At 55.2% G+C, this 20,061-nt stretch overlaps 2 long non-coding RNA genes across 3 annotated transcripts; both read right to left on the bottom strand.

Moving 5' to 3' along the window:
• Positions 1-16: 16 nt before the first annotated feature.
• On the bottom strand, positions 17-7,285 carry LOC128827712 (uncharacterized). Of its 2 annotated transcripts, none has more exons than XR_008443046.1 (6): positions 7,207-7,285; positions 4,040-4,177; positions 2,881-3,750; positions 1,599-2,570; positions 568-1,425; positions 17-271 (listed from the first exon to the last, which is right to left on the bottom strand). It is a non-coding gene; the product is annotated as an uncharacterized LOC128827712 (long non-coding RNA). The 2 variants fall into 2 exon arrangements; XR_008443045.1 differs by having other exon boundaries at positions 1,721-2,570.
• A 2,936-nt stretch (positions 7,286-10,221) lies between these two features.
• Positions 10,222-15,397, bottom strand: LOC128827844 (uncharacterized). Its single transcript, XR_008443109.1, has 4 exons — positions 15,294-15,397; positions 13,666-13,814; positions 12,586-12,662; positions 10,222-10,480 (listed from the first exon to the last, which is right to left on the bottom strand). It is a non-coding gene; the product is annotated as an uncharacterized LOC128827844 (long non-coding RNA).
• Positions 15,398-20,061: the final 4,664 nt, after the last annotated feature.

Below are 20,061 nucleotides of genomic sequence, written 5' to 3'. Positions count from 1 at the left end.
CCTGTTCCCCCTCGTAACCACAGTTAGTCAGGAACCTTTTCATACAAACCCAGCCCCAACTTAGTGGGCTTCCCTACCTGGACTCAGGTTGGGCATGAGCAGAGCCCTCATGAAACAAGACACTTATCTCACTGACAGCAGCATCTCCTCGGCTCCCAGATGGATGGCTTTTGCGTGGCATCAACAATGCTCAGAGTCTCAACGCTCTCGCTCGCTTTCCATCATGAGGGCAGTAGACTGACGGGTGACTTCGTTTTCCTTGGTTCTAAACCTAAACGGGGGGGGGGGGGGGGGGGGGGAAATTAGCATCTCCGTCTGCAATGTCCTGTAGTATCTTCTTTTCACATCTCCCATATCCCACGGCCCCACCCTCAACCCATCTCCCATTACTACGTTACAACTGCAACTAGAAGGCACCCATTGTAATGGCACCCAAAATATTCACTTTCTTCAGGAGACTCTCGTCCCTTCCCCAGCCTTAATCCCAGAGCCTCATACCCAACGAGGAAGCACACGGCCTGTGAAGAAAACTACAGCGACTACAGATGAGGAATTCAAAGCACTGACCTCTTACTCACAGCCAGCGATGCAGAAGGCAGAAACATGAGGACTATTCATGTCTCCTTAGAAGGATGTCCAGACTGCTCAGGTCCACTTCTGCCATATTCTTGTCCGGCTAGGGCTCCTGGACGATTCCTCCGCAAACTAATAAAGCCAAGCAAGAACTATCACTACACAGAGCTCTATTGGGGCGTCGAGTCTTGCCCTCATCCCTGCCTCCCTCTCCAGTCCCATCTACATCAGCCCCACTCGATGAACAGAGACTGAGTAAACACAGACAGTCACAGCTCCACTTTAGTGCCCACTGCCCCGCATGGTTTTCATCCCCTCCTACTTCTCCATGGCTCCCAAGACCTGGCCTGTAGGTATGCACACCTAGCACGCATGCCCGTGTCCGACGAAGGGAGACGGCACGAGAACAGGAGAGGAAAGAGTGAGAAAGTTGGCCAACACACAAGAGGAGAGAGAGAGAGAAAAATGGGAGGACAGCAAGCAACTGACCACCTGGAGTCACCCTCCTGAATCCAACCTTCTGCTGCAGAGGAGACACCGTTCCTGACCAGAGAAATTAGCAACCTCTGAAAATAGGGACCTTTTCCCTCTCGTAATGACAGCTAGTCAGGAACCTTTTCATACAAACCCAGCCCTAACTTAGTGGGCTTCCCAACCTGGACTCAGGTTGGGTGTGAGCAGAGCCCTCACCAAACCAGACACTTATCTCACTGACAGCGGCGTCTCCTCGGCTCCCAGATGGACGGCTTTTGCGTGGCATCAACAATGCTCAGAGTCTCGATGCTCTGGCTCACTTTCCATCGCATGAGGACAATAGACTGATGTGTGACTTCATTTTCCTTGGTACTAAACCTAACAGGGGGGTGGGGAAAACCAAAAAAATTAGCATCGCCGTCTGCAATGTTGCGTAGTCTCTTCATTTCACATCTCCCATATGCCACGGCCCCACCCTCAACCCATCTCCCCTTACTACGTTACAACTGCAACTAGAAGGCACCCATTGTAACGGCACCCAAAATACTCACTTTCCTCAGGAGACTCTTGTCCCTTGCCCAGCCTTAATCCCAGAGCCTCGTACCCAACGAGGAAGCACACGGCCTGTGAAGAAAACTACAGCGAGTACAGATGAGAAATTCGAAGCACTGACCTCTTACTCACAGCCAGCAATGCAGAAGGCAGAAACATGAGGACTATATGTCTCCTTAGAAGGATGTCCTGACTACTCAGGTCCACTTCTGCAATATTCTTGTCCGGCTAGGGCTCCTGGACGATTCCTCCGCAAACTAAGAAAGCCAAGAAAGAACCATCACTACACAGAGCTCTATTGGTGCTGGAAATCTTGCTCTCAGCCCTGCCTCCCTCTCCAGTCCCATCTACATCGGCCTCGCTCAACGAGCAGAGACCGAGTTAACACCGACAGTCACCGCTCCACTCTCGCACCCACTGCCCCGCATGATTTTCGTCTGCGACTCCCGAAATCTGGCCTCTGGGGATGCACACCTAGCACGCCTGCCCGTGTCCTACAAAGGGAGACGGCACAAGGAGAGGACAGGAGAGGAGAGGAGAGACAGTGAGAAAGTTGGCCAACACACTAGAGAAGAGAGAGAGACAGATATGGGAGGGAGGCAAGCAATTCACCACCTGGAGTCATCCTCCTAGATGCAACCTTCCACTGCGCAGGAGACACCGCTCCTGGCCAGAGAAATGAGCAGACCCTGAAAATGGGGACCTTGTCTCTCTCGTAAGCACAGCTGGTCAGGAACCATTTCTTACAAACCCAGCCCCAGCTAACGTGGCGTCCCTAGCAGGAGCAAGGTGGGCCATGAGCACAGCAATCACCAAACCAGACACTTATCTCACGGAGAGTGGCGTGTGCTCGCATCCCAGATAGACGACTCTTCCCTGGCATCTACAATGCTCGCCGTTTCGTTGCTCTGGCTGGCTTTCCATCGCATGAGGTCTTGAGACTCTGAGGCGTGACTTCTTTTCCCTCAGTCCTAAGCCCAGCACAAGGCGAAAAAACAAATCCGTTACCATCTCAGTCAGCAACATCTAGTAGGCACTTCCTTTCGCCTCTTCCTCACGGCGGGGCTCCTCCCTCAAACATCTTCCCATTACACCTTTATCATTACAACCAAAAAGCACCCCTTGTAACGGCACCCAATATAGTCACTCTGCACAGCAGACTCTGGCGCCTCTCCAGCTGTAATCTCACAGAGCCCCGTACGGAATGAGAAAGCACGCGGCCTGTGAAGAATACTACAGCGAGCACAGATGAGCAATTCAAAGCACTGACCGCTTACTCACAGCCAGTTATGCGGGAGTCAGAAAGCTGAGAACTGTTCATATCTGCTGACAAGGATGTCCAGTCTGCTCATGTCCACTTCTGCCACTTTCTCCTCGGGCTAGGGCTCTTGGAAAATTCCTCTGGAAGCGAAGCTGCAAAAGCCAAGCATGAGCCATCACTACTTAAAGCTCTATTTGTTGTTTCAAATCTTGCCCTCATCCTGGCCTCCCTCTCCAATCCCATCTACATCAGCCCCACTCGATGAACAGAGACTGAGTTAACACCAGCAGTCACCGCTCCACTCTCGCACCCACTGCCCTGCATGATTTTTGTCCCCTCCTACTTCTCCATGGCTCCCGAGAGAAAGCCTGTGGGGATGCACACGTAGCACGCCTGCCCATGTCTTACGAAGGGAGACAACACGAGGAAAGGCAAGGACAGACAGAGAGAGCTAGAGGGTGCGTGTTGGCCAATGTACTAGAGAAGAGAGAGAGATAGAGAAAGGAAAACATTGGAGGAAAGCAAGCACTCACCACCTGGAATCATCCTCCTGGATGCAACCTTGTGCTGCGGAGGAGACACCGTTCCTGACCAGAGAAGTGAGCAACCTCTCAAAATAGAGACCTTTTGTCCCTCGTAACCACAGCTAGTCAGGAACCTTTTCATAAAAGCCCAGCCCTACCGTACTGGCCTTTCCTACCTGGACTCAGGTTGGGCGTGAGCAGAGCCCTCATGAAACCAGACACTTATCTCACTGACAGCGGAGTCTCCTCAGCTCCCAGATGGATGGCTTTTGCGTGACATCAACAATGCTCAGAGTCTCGATGCTCTCGCTCTCTTTCCATCCCATGAGGACAGTAGACTGACGCATGACTTTGTTTTCTTTGGTACTAAATCCAGCGGGGGAGAGGGGAATTAGTATCTCCGTCTGCAATGTCACATAGGCTCTTCATTTCACATCTCACATATCCCACGGCTCCACCCTCAAGCCCTCCCCCATTACTACGTTACAACTGCAACTAGAAGGCACCCATTGTAACGGCACCAAAAAAAACACTTTCCTCAGCAGACTCTTGTCCCTTGCCCAGCCTTAATCCCAGAGCCTCATACCCAACGAGGAAGCACACTGCCTGTGAAGAAAACTACAGCGACTACAGATGAGGAATTCAAAGCACTGACCTCCTACTCACAGCCAGCGATGCAGAAGGCAGATATATGAGGAGTATTCACATCTCCTTAGAAGGATGTCCAGGCCGCTCAGGTCGACTTCCGCCATATTCTTGTCCGGCTAGGGCTCCTGGATCATTTCTCTGCAAACTAATAAAGCCAAGCAAGAACTATCACTATACAGAGCTCTATTGGTGCGACGAATCTTGCCCTCATCACTGCCTCTCTCTCCAGTCCCATCTACATCAGCCCCACTCGATTAACAGAGATCGAGTAAACACAGCTCCACTTTGGCGCCCACTGCCCCACATGGTATTCATCCGCTCCTACTTCTCCATGGCTCCCAAGACCTGGCCTGTGGGGATGCACACCTCGCATGCCTGACCGTCTCCTACGGAGGGTTCGTGTTGGGGAGGAAGAAGAGAGAAGGGCTGAGGGGCCCCATGGGTGGAGGTTGGGATTGGGATGCAGGGTAGGGATGGGGATGCAGGTTGGAGAATGTTGGAGAAAGGGCAGTGGGGGGCCCACAGATCTAGGGACAGAGAAGGGTGCAGGTTGCGTTGGGCTGGGGGTGTTGGGAGGGAGAAGAAAAGGGGGCTGAGGGGCCCAACAGATGGGGGGATGAACTGGGGGGGCCGTTGGGGGGGAAGGGGAGCTGCGTAGTCCCTTCGGGTGGAAGCATGGATGGAGACGCAGGTTGTTGTGAACTGGGAGGATGTTGGAGAGAGATGGGGGCTGAGGAGTCCCATGAGTGGAAGAATGAACTGAGGGATCCATGCATGTGGGTTGGGGAAGGTTGTTGCAGGCTGGGGGGTGTTGGGGAGGGAAGGGCTGAGGACACTATGGGAGTAGGTATGGATGGGGGAAAGGTAGGGATGGGGTGCAGTTTGGGGTGGCCTAGGAGGTGCTGGAGGGAGAAGAAAGGAGGACTGAGGGGCCCAACGGATGGGGGGATAGATAGGAGCGGGTTGGTTTGGGCTGGAGGAACGGGGGTGCGGGTTGGAGAAAGTTGCAGGCGCGGGGAGGGGGGCGCACGGGTGGGTTGGGGCGGGCTGGGAGTATGGGGGGATGGTGTGCGGCGGGGACGAGGAAGGTCTTGGCAGGCTGGGGATGCGGGGGGGGAGGGGGGGGACAAGGAAAGTCACGGCTGTCTGGGAGGTGCGGGAGGGCGCGAGGAAAGTCGCGGCGGGCTGTGGTTGCGGGTTAGAGAAGGTTGTGGCAGGCTGGGGGTGCGGGGGGCGGGCTGGGGGAAAAATGTTGCAACGGGCTGGGGGTGCGGGGGGATGGGAGGCGTGCTGGGGGCGAGGAAGGTCGCGGTGGGCTGGGAGTGCAGCGGGACGGAGAGCATGCTGGGGGCGAGGAAGGTCGCAGCGGACTGGGGGTGCGGGGGGGACAAGGAAGATCGCGGCAGGCTGGGGGTGTGGGGGGACGGGGGGTTGCAGTGGGCTGGGGGGGCGGGTTAGAGTAGGTTGCGGCCCACTGGGGGTGCAGGGGGGCGAGGAAGGTCGTGGCGGGTTGGGGTTTGGGGGGCGGGCTGGGGGTGCAGGGGGGGGAGGTTGAGGTGGGTGGATTAGAGAAGGTTGCGGCCCGCTGGGGGTGCGGGAGGGGCGAGGAAGGTCGCGATGGGCTGGGGGTGCGGAGGGGACGAGGAAGGTTGGGGGGGTGGGGGTGCGGGGGACAGGTTGGGGAAGGTTACGGTGGGTAGGGAACCGGGGAAGCGGGTTGGGGAGGACTAGGGGTGTGGATTAGAGAAGATCGCGGCAGGCTGGGGGTGCAGGGGGGCAAGGAAGGTTGCGGGGGGAGGGGGCAGGCTAGGGGCGGATTAAAGAAGGTCGCGGCGGGCTCGGGGTGCAAGGGGGGACGAGGAAGGTCGCGGCGGGCTGGGGGTGCGGGGGGGGCGAGGGAGGTGTGGTGGGGACGAGGAATGTCGCAGTGGGCAGGAGATGCAGGGGGGCGAGGGAGGTGCGGGGGGACGAGGAAGGTTGGGGCGGGCTGGGGGTGCGGGAGGACAAGGGAGGTTGCGAGGGGAGGGGGGCAGGCTTGGGGCAGGCTTGGGGCAGGCTGGGGGTGCGAGGGGACGAGGATGGTTGGGGCGGGCTAGGGGTGTGGGGGGGCGAAGGAGATGCGGGAGCCGGGCTGGGAGGGCGGGGGGACGAGAGAGGTTGGGGCGGGCTGGGGGTGCGGGTTAGAGAAGGTTGGGGCGGGCTGGGGGTGCGGGGGGGGCAAGGGAGGTTGCGGGGGGAGGGGGCAGGCTAGAGGCGGTTTAGAGAGGGTTGCTGGGGGTGCGGGGGGACGAGGAAGGTTGGGGCGGGTTAGAGAGGGGTGCGGCGGGCTAGGGGTGCGGGGGGACGAGGGAGTTTCGGGGCGGGCTGGGGGTGCGGGGGGACGAGGAAGGTCGGGGCGGGTTAGAGAGGGGTGCGGCGGGCTAGGGGTGCGGGGGGACGAGGGAGGTCGGGGCGGGCTGGGGGTGCGGGGGGACGAGGAAGGTCGGGGCGGGTTAGAGAGGGGTGCGGCGGGCTAGGGGTGCGGGGGGACGAGGGAGGTCGGGGCGGGCTGGGGGTGCGGGGGGACGAGGAAGGTCGGGGCGGGTTAGAGAGGGGTGCGGCGGGCTAGGGGTGCGGGGGGACGAGGGAGTTTCGGGGCGGGCTGGGGGTGCGGGGGGACGAGGAAGGTCGGGGCGGGTTAGAGAGGGGTGCGGCGGGCTAGGGGTGCGGGGGGACGAGGGAGGTCGGGGCGGGCTGGGGGTGCGGGGGGACGAGGAAGGTCGGGGCGGGTTAGAGAGGGGTGCGGCGGGCTAGGGGTGCGGGGGGACGAGGGAGTTTCGGGGCGGGCTGGGGGTGCGGGGGGACGAGGAAGGTCGGGGCGGGCTGGGGGTGCGGGGGGACGAGGAAGGTCGGGGCGGGTTAGAGAGGGGTGCGGCGGGCTAGGGGTGCGGGGGGACGAGGGAGGTCGGGGCGGGCTGGGGGTGCGGGGGGACGAGGAAGGTCGGGGCGGGTTAGAGAGGGGTGCGGCGGGCTAGGGGTGCGGGGGGACGAGGGAGGTCGGGGCGGGCTGGGGGTGCGGGGGGACGAGGAAGGTCGGGGCGGGTTAGAGAGGGGTGCGGCGGGCTCGGGGTGCGGGTTACACAAGACTGTGGCGCGCTGGGGTCAGTGGCTGAGACGGGCCGCTACCAAACATACCCGAGACAGCTGCACTCTAAAAACTACAACTCCCAGGTTGCGTCGCTCATGACACGGGAGCGACTGGCGCAGAACGGAAGCCAAGCTCCCCGGCATACCGCGGTTGGCGTCCAGACCGCTGACATCACTTCCTCTTCCGACAACTTCCGTTTCCGGCCCCGCTCTGCAACCGGAAGCTGTAACGCCAAAAGCGCCTCCCGCCCAAACAGAGGGCCCTGGGCCCCGCCCCGGCGCCCGCCTCTCCCACGGTGCCGCTGGATCTGCGGTGGCTGATGGGAGTTGTAGGCCGGGGTGCACTACATCTCCCACAAGCCTCTGCTTCAGTCCTCCCCTCCCCCCCAGCGGGGCTTAGCTGGGCACATGGCAATAGTGGGGGCTGTGGATGGGCGCCGGGGGTGGGGGTCTTACGGGGTGTGTGTGTCCTGAGGCTGCGGGGCAATGGGGGGCAGGTGGGAGATGGAGAATAAACAGAGGGATTCGGGGCTTCTGGCAGTTTTGGGGTGTCGAGTTGTGGCTAGGCCAATCTGGGTTGAAGTCGGGACAGGTTGGTTTAGGACCCGCTCAGGGGGCATGGGAATGGGCAGGAGCAGGAGGGATGCAGGGGATAGGAGAGAGTAGAAGATTTTGGATGAAGAGGATGGGGTGCAGGGAATGAGAGGTTTATCTAGGTGAGTGGAGGAGGGTGAGTGCTTGGGGGTGGTGGGAGCAAGAGGTAAAGTGGTTTCAGAGGAGGAAACTGAGGCACATAAGCCAAGGAGGGAACGTAAAGTTGATGGGGGGCGGTGGCTAAGGGTGCCCCACTGTAACCTACTGTCCCCAGTCAGGGGAGAGGTCACCCATCCCCCTCACTATGATGTTGGCTGCTCCCACTAGCAGCACAGCTCAGGGATGCTACCTCTGTGACTCGCTGTTGCACATATAGAGGGCACGTCTCATAGCAGCTTGTGCTTCTCACCACCCCCTGGCAGCTAGAAGTTTCTGGCGCCTCACTCCATGGTGGGAGAAAGCACAAGACACTCCCATCTCCCATACCACCTCCGTACCTTTTTCTCCTCTATCCAAGCCCCTGCTTAGTACCTTGCCTGTGCTGTGACATCTCAACATACAAATGGGGCAAAAGGGTACCTGCCAAAATCCTGGGATAGCTCCCCTCCAGCACGCTAACACCCTGTGGGCAGCGCCAGCCTCTTCTGGTGGCAGCTGCAACCCTCTTTGCCATGAGGCCCTGCCCCTCCTGTGGCTCCACCCCCGGCTCCTCCTCAGTGAAGTGCCAGCCCTGCCTCCTCTCCTCCAAGGCCCTGGCCCACGGCCATGTCAGAGGCCAGAAGCCAGAGTCGGGCAGGGTGAGGCGGCTGCCGCACTAGCTGATGTCAGAGTGCAGGCAGCCGCAGAGCTTCCCCATCTTTTCCTCCTTGGGACCGCAGGGCTGTGGCTGCTCCTCAGCTCCCTACTGCCCTTTGACCGCTCACCGCCTGTAAGAGCCTCCCTGGTGCGGGGTCCAGCTACGGGGCCAACACAGCCCTCGGGGAGCAGGATTCAGGAACCCAGGCCAGAGCACATCAGTCTGGGATGCTGTGCTGAGCCTTGGACCCTCCACCTGCCCTGGGTGATGCACCTTTGAGAGCGGACACACGGGCCAAGGGCTACTCTCGGTCCCCCAGCTCGTCCTCTGAAACAAGCCAGAGTTGGTAGGGAGGAGGACTAGAGTAGGGTTACCATATTTAAAAAATAAAAAAAGAGGACACTCCACTGGGCCCTGGCCCCACCCCTGCCCCTGCCCCAACTCCGCCCATTCCCTGCCCCAACTCCACCCATTTCCCGCCCATTCCCCAAAGTCCCCGCCCTAACTCCCCCTCCTCCCTCCCAGCCACGCGAAAAGGGCTGCCCAAGTGCTACCTGCTTCACGGTTTGCCGGGCAGCCTCCAGACCCTGCGCCCCCAGCCGGCGCTTCCCCAGCACAGTTGGAGCCGGGGAGGGGAAGCGCCCAGCCGGGGTTGCAGGGTCTGGAGGCTGCCCGGCAAACCTGTGAAGCCGGTAGCGCTCAGGCTTCGGGCAGCCCCCATGCCTCCGGACCCAGCGCCCGCGGCCGGGCACTTCCCCTCCCGGGCTCCAGCTGCTGTGCTCCTCCCCTGACTCTTCGGCTCTGTTTAAGAGCCAAGCTGCCCGAGCCAGCGCTACCGACTTCGGGCAGCCCCCTTGCCTCCGGACCCTGCGCCGCCGGAGCAGAGCAGCTGGAGCCCAGGAGGGGAAGTGCCCGGCCAGGGGCACAGGGTCTGGAGGCTGCCGGGCAAACCATGAAGCCAGTAGCACTCAGGCTTCGGGCAGCCCCTATGCCTCCGGACCCCAGCCGCCAGCCGGGCACTTCTCCTCCCCGGCTCCAGCTGCTCTGCTCCTCCCCTGACTCAGACTTCGACTGTGTTTAAGAGCCAGCGCTACCGGCTTCGGGCAGCCCCCATGCCTCCGGACCCCAGCCGCCGGAGCAGAGCAGCTGGAGCCCGGGAAGGGAAGTGCCCGGCCAGCGGCTTGGGGTCCAGAGGCACGGGGGCTGCCTGAAGTGGGTAGCGCTGGCTCGGGCAGCTTGGCTCTTAAACAGAGCCGAAGAGTCAGGGGAGGAGCAGAGCAGCTGGAGCTGGGGAGGAGAAGTGCCTGGCCGGCGGCTGGGGTCCGGAGGCATGGGGGCTGCCTGAAGTGGGTAGCGCTGGCTCGGGCAGCTTGGCTCTTAAACAGAGCCGAAGTCTGAGTCAGGGGAGGAGCAGAGCAGCTGCAGGAGAGGAAGTGCCTGTCCGGTATTTTTCCCGGACATGTTCGGCTTTTTGGCAATTCCCCCCGGATGGGGGTTTGATTGCCGAAAGGCCGGACATGTCTGGGAAAAAACGGACGTATGGTAACCCTAGACTAGAGTGGTGTGACCAGGGAAGTTCACTCAGTGATGTAGAAGGAAGAGACTTGAGGACTGAGCAAGTTGCTCTCGACATAGTTACCGTACTTCAGGAAGACTCCATAGCACCAGACAAGTCCTTGAGAGGGGACAAACGACTCCCCCAAGCTTATTGTGCCTCACATACACGCAAAGGCCTTTTCTCAGAGACCCACCCCATGCTGACAAGAGTTCTTGCAGTCCTCCCTCAATACTTAACTTAAGCAAATTTCTATATGCTCTGACTCCACAGATCACTGTCTGGTTTCCATCTCCCCAGATGATCTCAGGGTGGCTGCTCCTTTTGGTCTCTGCCACAGGTTGGTCATTCTCTCATCTACCCAAAATCAATAGGAACTGAAAAGAGAGAGAGAGAAAACACTTGTAAGTTAGGCAAGCACTGGTGCCTGTAAGACTTAGACAGACAGACACACACACACACACACACACACACAGTCACCTGGCTGCTGCTCATTGGACCCCCTTCCCTATACCTCTCCAGCCTACCCAAGGCCTAAAATGCTCATCACTCATAAGGAACTATAATCAACCAGGTCTCTCCACACCCTCAGTCCACGACACCCAGGCCTGCCCAGGATGCTCTGGTTCTCTGAAGAAAGGAACGGTTGAGTATGGAACTGGAGAACAATGTGGTCTCCAGTGTCTCTCACCAGATGACATGGAAGGACAGACCAGAAACTACAGAGCATCTCTACTTGCACGCAGGTCAACCTCCTTCACATTTAGTTATGGGGATGAGGGGGACACTTCCAGACAATTACCAGCCAAAAACACTTCTACTATCTCCTGTCATTGGATATGGGCAGGTGTAGAAACCTGTGGGGGATGCAGCTTTGGGTGTCAGTAGCTCTGTGCCTAGATGGGTCATGCTAGGTATAGATTTACAGGTGGAAAGGCATGAAAGGAAGTGACTTATTGTTGCTGCTGTCTCTAGTCTAGTGGATGCTATCTAGAGCTGACGGGACCTGTCTGCTTCCCTGAAATTATGTATTAAGTGCTTGGGTAGTCAAAGCCCTCTGAGAGAGCAGTGAGAGGCCATGCACAGGGAGCTGATCCCTGTGTGCAGGCCCTTGCACGGAGAGGTGGAAGAGGCCTTGCACCTGTGGTGTACCTAACGGTGTAATGGGAAAGGGGATTGTGGTCGAGAGCCTTCACAGCATTGCAAAGTTCAATGATAACTTTCACATTTCTTCTTGGGTTGTGCTTAGAACCAAGGGAAAAGAAGTTTGAGGGTCAGTGTCCAGCCCCGTTGTGAAATGGAAAGCACACCTGAGCCAGTGCTTCCTGGGCCCCCCCACTGCCTAACAAACTTCTCCATCAATGAGCCCTGAGGACCCTGTGTCTGGGAAGAGGGTGCACGCTCCCACTTTGGCTGGGCTTGGTATGAGCGGGAATGAATCTCTTCCTGTCTTGGGTGTGTTGAGTTCACGCAGGCTTTTTCCTCCCTCGGGGTGGGGTGTGGTCTTTGGCTGAAGGTCACATGGTTTGGTAGCCTTGAGGATGCTATGTTACTCCTGGGGGAATTCTGTGCCCCTGTGCATGTTCATAATTAATGAGCTGCACATACTTTTAATTTTTTGCACAGAAAAAAAAAAACTTCTGCTTGAAAGTTGCTGCAGTTCCACCTTTTTCCCCGCACCAGAGGGCTCTGTGGCACTAAAACAGAGCAGCAGCTCCCAGCCAGCTAGGGAAGAGAAACGGCCTGCGTTTTTCACAGTGCCTATTGGGCCAGGTCAGGAGATAGGGTCTATGGGGAGACAGACAGGGTTGCCTAAAGGCTAGTGGGGGGAGGACAGACTGGGGCAGGGGCTGAATGGGAGTGGAAGTGCAGGGCCACATGGGCAGAGGGGAAGGGAAGCGCAGAGCTGAATTACATGGGTAAGGGGGTGGCTGAGCGGGTGCACAGACACACATGGGGACAGGGGGAAGAGGTGCAGGGCCCAATGGGGGGAGTAGATGTGAGAGTGGGGGTGAGTGACATGTGGACAGGGTGCAAGGACACAAGGGGATGGGGGAGTGGGTGTCTGAGTAGGGATGCAGACACATGGGGGTTCAGGGGCAAATCTGCCTGACTGAATGGGAGATGCTAGGGGTCAGCCACAGTCTGCATGGGGGAAGCTCCCTAAGAGTCCCTCCCCCCTCCAGCTAGGTCATCATCCATGTTTCCCCCTTCTACAGTTACCCAAAGTCCTTCTATGCAAGCAGTCTCAGGCAATCATCTCCTGTACTGCCCTGATGGTGCCACTTCCCCAGCAGACAGTAGGGGAACCTGGGTCTACTCTCTAGTCCACGTTCCCGTCCAGAGACCTTCAACCCAGCAGTTCTGGGCTTTACTCTCCCAGCCCTCACTGTTCTTTCCCTAGACTGCTTTCTACAATTCCTGCCCCCCACCCTGGAAGTACCAGTTCCAAACTCTCTTCCTTAGTAACAACTCTCCTTACCCAGTAGCCTCCAAACACTCCTCTCTCTGCCCAAGGAGTCAACCTCTGCCTGGTTTCAGAGTAACAGCCGTGTTAGTCTGTATCCGCAAAAAGAAGAACAGGAGTACTTGTGGCACCTTAGAGACTAACAAATTTATTAGAGCATAAGCTTTCGTGGACTACAACCCACTTCTGACTGTTGCCAGCTTTATAGGCCCTGCCCAGCTGAGCCTTCTTGCAATCAATTTCCTGCTCCCTGGCTCTTCCTCCAGGTGCAGCCTGTGGAGTTAATAGACCTGGCTAGCCACCTAAAGCCCTTCCAGTCCTGGGTGGGGTGGACACCCCAATAGGTACAAAGCTCCACATTGGATGCCAGTTAAATATAGGATAATTACTGTTTGAGATTTACAAACATTAAAGAGCTTTGTTTCAGAGTAGCAGCCGTGTTAGTCTGTATCCGCAAAAAGAACAGGAGTACTTGTGGCACCTTAGAGACTAACAAATTTATTAGAGCATAAGCTTTCGTGGACTACAGCCCACTTCTTCGGATGCATACATCTGTATTAGTCTCTAAGGTGCCACAAGTACTCCTGTTCTTTTTAAAGAGCTTTGGTTATTGCTTGAAAACAAGTTACATTTGACATGCATTTTATAAACAATTGATTAATAACTTGGAGCTTCCCTGAAAGTTTTATTAATTAGGGCATGAATAATTAACAATCAAAGCCAGCGTCTTCACTTTCTATGTAAGCAGAGTCAGGATGAGCTCTACCCTGACATCTGGTGGTGAATTATGGCGAGTGTGGAAAAGAACTCCAGGGGCTGATCTTGTTTGCATAGGCACACCCACTCGCCTGGCATGAAACCACAGCAACTAAAGTGGTTACTTCGGCTGGTGTGGGATCCGCAGTTTTCTCTGTTATTGGGGCAGGAAGAATAAAGTTTTGTTAACCTGATTCTGTGAATCAAGCCAGTGGAACTGTTGTATGACAGAAGGACTGAGTGAGTCCTTCACCATTACCTAAGTAGCACTTGCTTGACAAGGGGCATGGGTTACAAACCTCAGTGAATTGAGAGAGGTTGGGGGATAGGTATTTGTACCTGGTGGTGTGGGTGCCTTTTCAGAGCATGAAACACGAATTGTACCTTCTCCTTCTCTCTCCACTGTTGAATGTCAGAGCTAACTTTGATTCCATTAGGAGTCTAGTTACAGGTTGCTGAGCTGAGTTCACTTTTTCCCCTACTACTAGCTGAAATCACAAAAAGAGCTAAAATTATAAAGAGCTGAGATCACTGAGGCTGTGTTAATTAGTGGGGGAGCCTGAAGCTATATTCCTAAGTGGCTGGTGGAGCAGTTGCTAGAGCAGTTTGTAGGGCTGCGGGTGGAGTGGAGTGGCTCGTGGTGAAGGCTGCAGTGGAACCCCACGGAGAAGCAGCTGCTTGGCCTTGGATCACATAAGGTACCCCTTAACACCCTGCTTGTGCCCCCTCCCTTGAACTCTGGGGCTGCACTGACCAGGGACAGGGACTTTGGGGGTTATTGGACTTTGGTGATTCTTGGGTTGCTGGACCCAAGAGACTTTGGGGTTGTTGTACTTTTGGGACTTTGGTGATTCTTGGGTTGCTGGACCCAAGAGACTTTGGGGTTGTTGGACTTTGGTGATTCTTGGGTTGCTGGACACAAGAGACTTTGGGGTTGTTGGACTTTTGGGACTTTGGTGATTCTTGGGTCACTGGTTTCAAGAACCCACGGGGAAAGGACTGCTGGGGTGGGTCTTCGCTCATGGTTTGGTCTATGAACTCTAGTTGTGGTGTTTTCCCAATTTAATGCTATGTCATTTACCTCATGTTATTAAACATTTTCTGCTACACCGAGGCTCTGTGCTTGCGAGAGGGGAAGTATTGCCTCTTCGAGGCGCCCAGGGGTGTGTGTAAGATTTTCCCAGGTCACTGGGTGGGGGCTCGAGCTGGTTCTGTGTCACGCTGTTGGGAAGGGACCCCTATGTACTGAACCCGGCCCTTGCTGCTATCAACTGGCTTGGCAGAAGGGTTACATTATCCTGAATAATGAAGATTTTTTGCTGCATATTTATATATTCACTATGAAACAAGTGATTATATGTTCTTATAGAGCAGTTGTAAGCTTTGCCACAGGAATAAGGCTATTGAAAAAGAAAAGCAAACAGCATGAGGCAGTAAAGTAGCTACCTGCTCTGTAAAACCTCCATCTCACACACAGCCTATTAGTACATAGCTAGTGGAAAAGATTCTCTGTTTCATAATTTGTAATATGGGGATGACAACACACTTTCCTTTGAATCTGTGAACGAAAAGCCCTCCACAGGGGCAGCCATTTTGATTACGCTAGCACATGACCCCAATTCCCGCACACACACCTTTGAAGGCTAGCTGCCTTGGTGCAGTTAAGTATCAGGGGGTAGCCGTGTTAGTCTGTATCTACAAAAACAACAAGGAGTCTGGTGGCACCTTAAAGACTAACAGATTTATTTGGGCATAAGCTTTCGTGAGTTAAAACCTCTATGCATCCGAAGAAGTGAGGTTTTAACTCACGAAAGCTTATGCCCAAATAAATCTGTTAGTCTTTAAGGTGCCACCAGACTCCTTGTTGTTTTTGGTGCAGTTAGGCTACGTCTACACTACAGCGGGAGGGGATCGATTTCAGATACACTATTCGTGTAGCTGAATTCGACGTAGCTGATCAGACTTACCCCGCTGTGAGGACGGTGGCAAATCGACCGCTGTGGCTCCCCTGTCGACGGCGCTTACGCCTACCTGGGCTGGTGGAGTACGCGCATCGATTCGGGGATCGATTATTGCATCCCGACGAGACGCGATAAATCAATCCCCGAGAGATCGATTTTCTACCGCCGATCCGGGCGGGTAGTGAAGACCAGCCCTTAGAAGCATTAAATACTAATTAACAGTTACTGGAAAACTTGATTCTGCTGCAGACTTTCTGTTCAGTGACTCCAAAGAGCTCTGATCTTCATAGGCAGAAATTTGTCCTTTACATGACTGGCCCCATAAAGGTTTTGGCCCTGGCTCAGTCAAACATTGGTGCACTCGAGCAGGGCTACACACTCATGCAGTCAGTGGGTATTTCCAGGCCTAGGACCTTCCCCAGCACCTGGGGAATGGGCAGAGGAGGCACCAACTCCCAGGATACACCCAAGCTGGCAACCATAGAGATGACTGGCTGTCCTCATGCGTCACTCTCAGTACCAGGTTTACTACAGCGCCAATGGCACCATCGCACTGGGCCCACACTTGGAAGGGGTTCATAACGACACAAGCCCCAGCATCTTGGCAGTGGGTCCCTCTCCCAGGCTGGAGGCAGGGCCGGGCCCGGCTGCTTCTAGTGCAGACAGAGACTTGGCCAGTGGGGAGAGAGACAGGGTCGGCACCACCATGCTGTGCAACGGACACTTGACAAAATTACCGTACTTAGTGATGGAGATTGGGGGCGTTATGTCATTCAGTCAGTCAACATTTCTTGACAAATTACCACGGGCCACAAAATTTTTACCATGAACACGTTGCTGATCCCTGGAGAGAGAGAGAGAGAGACCAGGCCCCTGGGACTCCTCCCGTCACACAGCTCCTTGGGTCCCCCCAGCCCAGCTCCACAGAGACCCACTTTCCCCAGCCCAACCCTGCAGAGGGGCCACTGACACAATGGTGGTGGTGGGGGGGTGTCAGTGCTTCAATTGGTGGAGTTACACACAGGGCAGTGCCACAGCTGGTCACCAGAAGTCACTGCCCAAATGGTGTGGGGGAGGTCTACACACAGGTCATCCCCTGCCCCACCTGGGGTCACTCCCCCAAGGGGGGGAACCCAGCCCACTGCCCAAACTTTAACCTTAACCCTTCCTTTGTTTTTATTGTGATGTTGTATTTACCATATTTAATACATTATTAAAAACAAATCTTAAGGAAATGACTTCACTGGTGCTTGAATTGCTGGTTGTCACAAATGGCTACCTCTGAACCAGGGGAGGGGCAGACAGCTGTTCCTCCTGTCACAGTTTGCTACTCCTGTGAAATCTCTTTAAAATCTGGACACAAGTAAAACAAGATTTTGCTAATTTAGAACACATACGTATTAAATTAGAACAATCTCATTTTATGAGTGTCCCAATTTAAAATGCAACCGAGGGTCCTGTGGCACCTTTAAGACTGACAGAAGTATTGGGAGCATAAGCTTTCGTGGGTAAGAACCTCACTTTCGTGAGGTTCTTACCCACAAAAGCTTATGCTCCCAATAATTCTGTCAGACTTAAAGGTGCCACAGGACCCCCTGTTGCTTTTTACAGTTTCAGACTAACATGGCTACCCCTCTGATACTTGACACCAATTTAAAATAAAGATTTCACAGAAGTCAAAACTCTGACATGGTCCAACCCATCTGTCACAACTCCCTACCCCTAGACCCAGGAATGGGAAATTGTGGGTGTAGCAAATGTGGCAGGACAGGCAAAAAAAAAAAAAAAAAAAAAAAAAAAAAAATATCTAGGTGTCAGTAACTCCTAGTAGTAGGAAATTGGGACACAGAGCAGTTTGTGATGCTATAGCCCCGGCCCAGCTTTGCCCACCCCATTGAGCCAGTTTTGTGCCCTGCAGAAAGTCACTATGGTGTAATGGTGCCATGGTACTACAGAGAAGATGGTGGCACATTTCCCACTCCTGAGACACCAAGGGCCCCAGTTGTTTGGGTCACTGGCTGCCTGTCTCAGCTGGGCCCTGGGCTGCAGCTCCAGCTGGAGGCGGGCGGGGGCAGGTGGGGTTTGTTAGCCTTAGTTTCTGTGCTTAGTAGGCTGCTCTGGGTACAGGAGGTGAGGAGGTTTGAGGGACTCCCCCCACCCCCCGGCCAGAGTCTTGCTGCCCAAGGAAGGTGAGACCTGTGGCAGGCTTTGGAGCAGGTGGTTCAGCAGCCAGAAAACCACATGCTTGTACATCCCTGAGCAGCAGGTTGCGCACTGCATGTAGCACCAGCGAAGCGGTGCGGGGTCAGGTTCTGCTGGATGGATGGTGCAGGAAACAGGGGCCCGGAGGTGACAGGGCCAGCAGCAGGATAGCTCCGTGGTTGTCCCTTCCCTTTGCCTTTATCCCAAAGTGGTCTGTACCTAACCAGAATGCTCACATCCTCTGAAGGAAGCTAGAGTCAGTACAGACAAGGAGCAGAGTGCAATGACCAATTATTCACACCCAGTGATGTGGAAGGCAGAGAGCTGAGGCTTGAGCATCTCTGATTACAGGCAATTTGCCCTCCTGGAAGAGAACCATAATTCAGGAAAACTAATACTTTCTCTTCACTTGGCCATGACAACTCCCTGAATGGGAAGCCAGGGCTCCCCCAACCTTCACATGCCCCAGTTAGATGCAAGGACTTTTTTCTCATGGATCCACCCCATGCTAACATAACACGTTTCTCTCCATAGACAAGAGTGTTTGCAGCACTCTTTCAATACTTAGCTTAAGCAAATTTCCATTTGCACCTACTCCACAGCTCGCTGTCTGGTTTCCATTCCTCTGAATGGGCTCAGGGTGGCTGCTCCTTCTCCTGGTCTCTCCTCCAGGTTGGCCATTCTCTCATCTTCCCAATGTCATTACCCTGTTTCCCCGAAAATAAGACAGTGTCTTATATTAATTTTTGCTCCCAAAGATGCGCTAGGTCTTATTTTCAGGGGATGTCTTATTTTTCAGAAATGAAAAATGCCTTATTATCGGTGGATGCCTTATTATCGGGGAGGTCTTATTATCGGGGGGATGCCTTATATTACAACGAGAGGCAAAACTGTAAGTAGGCCTTATTTTCGGAGGATGTCTTATTTTCGGGGAAACAGGGTAGGAACTGAAAAGAGAATGTAGGCCAGCACTGGCGTGTGGAGGACAGACATGGGCAATCAGGTCACCTGGCTTCTGCTTCCTGGAGCCCCCTTCCCTAGTCCCCTCCAGCCTAGCCAGTGCTTGAAGTGATCAGCTCTGGTAAGGGACTACAGTCCTGCAGGTCTCTCCCTACCCCCATCCCATCCCATGCCTGGCCAGGATGCTCAGGTCCTCTGAAGGACCAGAAGATGGTTTTCTTTGGCTGTACTCGATATTGTGTCCAGTGACTCACACCCAGTGACTTGGAAGGACAGACCAGAAATAACAGAGCGTCCCGAGTTGCAGGCAGGTTTTCCTCCTTCACATTCAGTCTTGGGGAGCAAGGTGATGCTCCTAGCCCATTAAGAGCCAAATGCAGGGCTCCAACCTCCCCAGGACCTATCCCATGCAAACAAGAATCATCTCTCTGCTCTCAGGGAGGCACCTTGCTACTCAGACACTGGATAGAGAGACATCATTTCAGCAAAATACACAGCTGCTCCTCCTCCATCGCCAGACAGAACTCTTGGGCTTATCAGATCCTGGCAAGTTGGATGTCTGGGCTGCTCAAGTCCTCTTCTTCCAGCTCCTCCTGGCTGGGCTGCTCCATTGGTCTGACAAGTCCTCTGCAAGCACAGCAAATAACCCAAGAGCCATCGCTGCCCAAACCTGTGCTGGGGTCTCAGCTTCTTCTTCCCTGTCTCATCCATGCTAGAGCAGACCTAGATTAAGAGAGAGTCAACAATGATTAAGGCTAAGATTATGTCACAGAGATCACAGAATTCATGACTTCCAGAGATCTCAGTGACATTTTCCGCCTCAGCCCTGGGGCAGTGAGACCGGAACTGTCAGCCAGTGGGGACCCCGTAGCTATCAGCCACCGGTGGCAACAGGAGCCCCTTACAGCCCCAGCAGCCATGGGTGATGGGGGAGCTCCCACAGGCTATGCCACAAAAGATGGAACCCACATCTCCCAGCTACTGTGAGCACTTGGGGCCCCCAGAGCTCCCAGCCACCACATGTGACAGGGGGACCCCAGAGCTCCCAGACGCCACAGGCAGGCCTCAGCCGGTGCAGGCAACCGAGGGAGCCCTCAGCTCCCAGCCACTGCAGGCAGACCCTGGAGTTCCCAGTCACCAGGGGTGGCAGGAAAAGCCGCAGCCTCATGCCATTGCAGATGGACCCCGTAGCTCCCAGCCGCCACGGGTGGGTGTCAGAGCTCCCAGCTGCCACATGTGGCGTCAGAATGTTGTGAAGGCCAAGACTATAACAGGGTTCAAAAAAGAACTCAATAAATTAATGGAGGATAAGTCCATCAATGGCTATAAGCCAGGATGGGCAGGGATGCTGTCCCTAGCCTGTTTGCCAAAAGCTGAGAATGAGTGACAGGTAATGGATCACTTTATGACAGGGGTTCTCAAACCGGGGGTCGAGACCCCTCAGGAGGTCACAAGGTTATTACATGGTGGGTCGTGAGCTGTCAGCCTCCACCCCAAACCCTGCTTTGCCTCCAGCATTTATAATGGTGTTAAATTAAAAACACTTTAAAATATATTTATAAGGGGGTCGCACTCAGAGGCTTGCTATGTGAAAGGGGTCACCAGTACAGAA

This window comes from Malaclemys terrapin, chromosome 22 (genome assembly GCF_027887155.1).
Source record: "Malaclemys terrapin pileata isolate rMalTer1 chromosome 22, rMalTer1.hap1, whole genome shotgun sequence".
Lineage (NCBI taxonomy): Eukaryota > Metazoa > Chordata > Testudines > Emydidae > Malaclemys > Malaclemys terrapin.
Note: the sequence above shows the minus strand (reverse complement) of the source record. Positions and strands in the feature narration are given on the sequence as shown.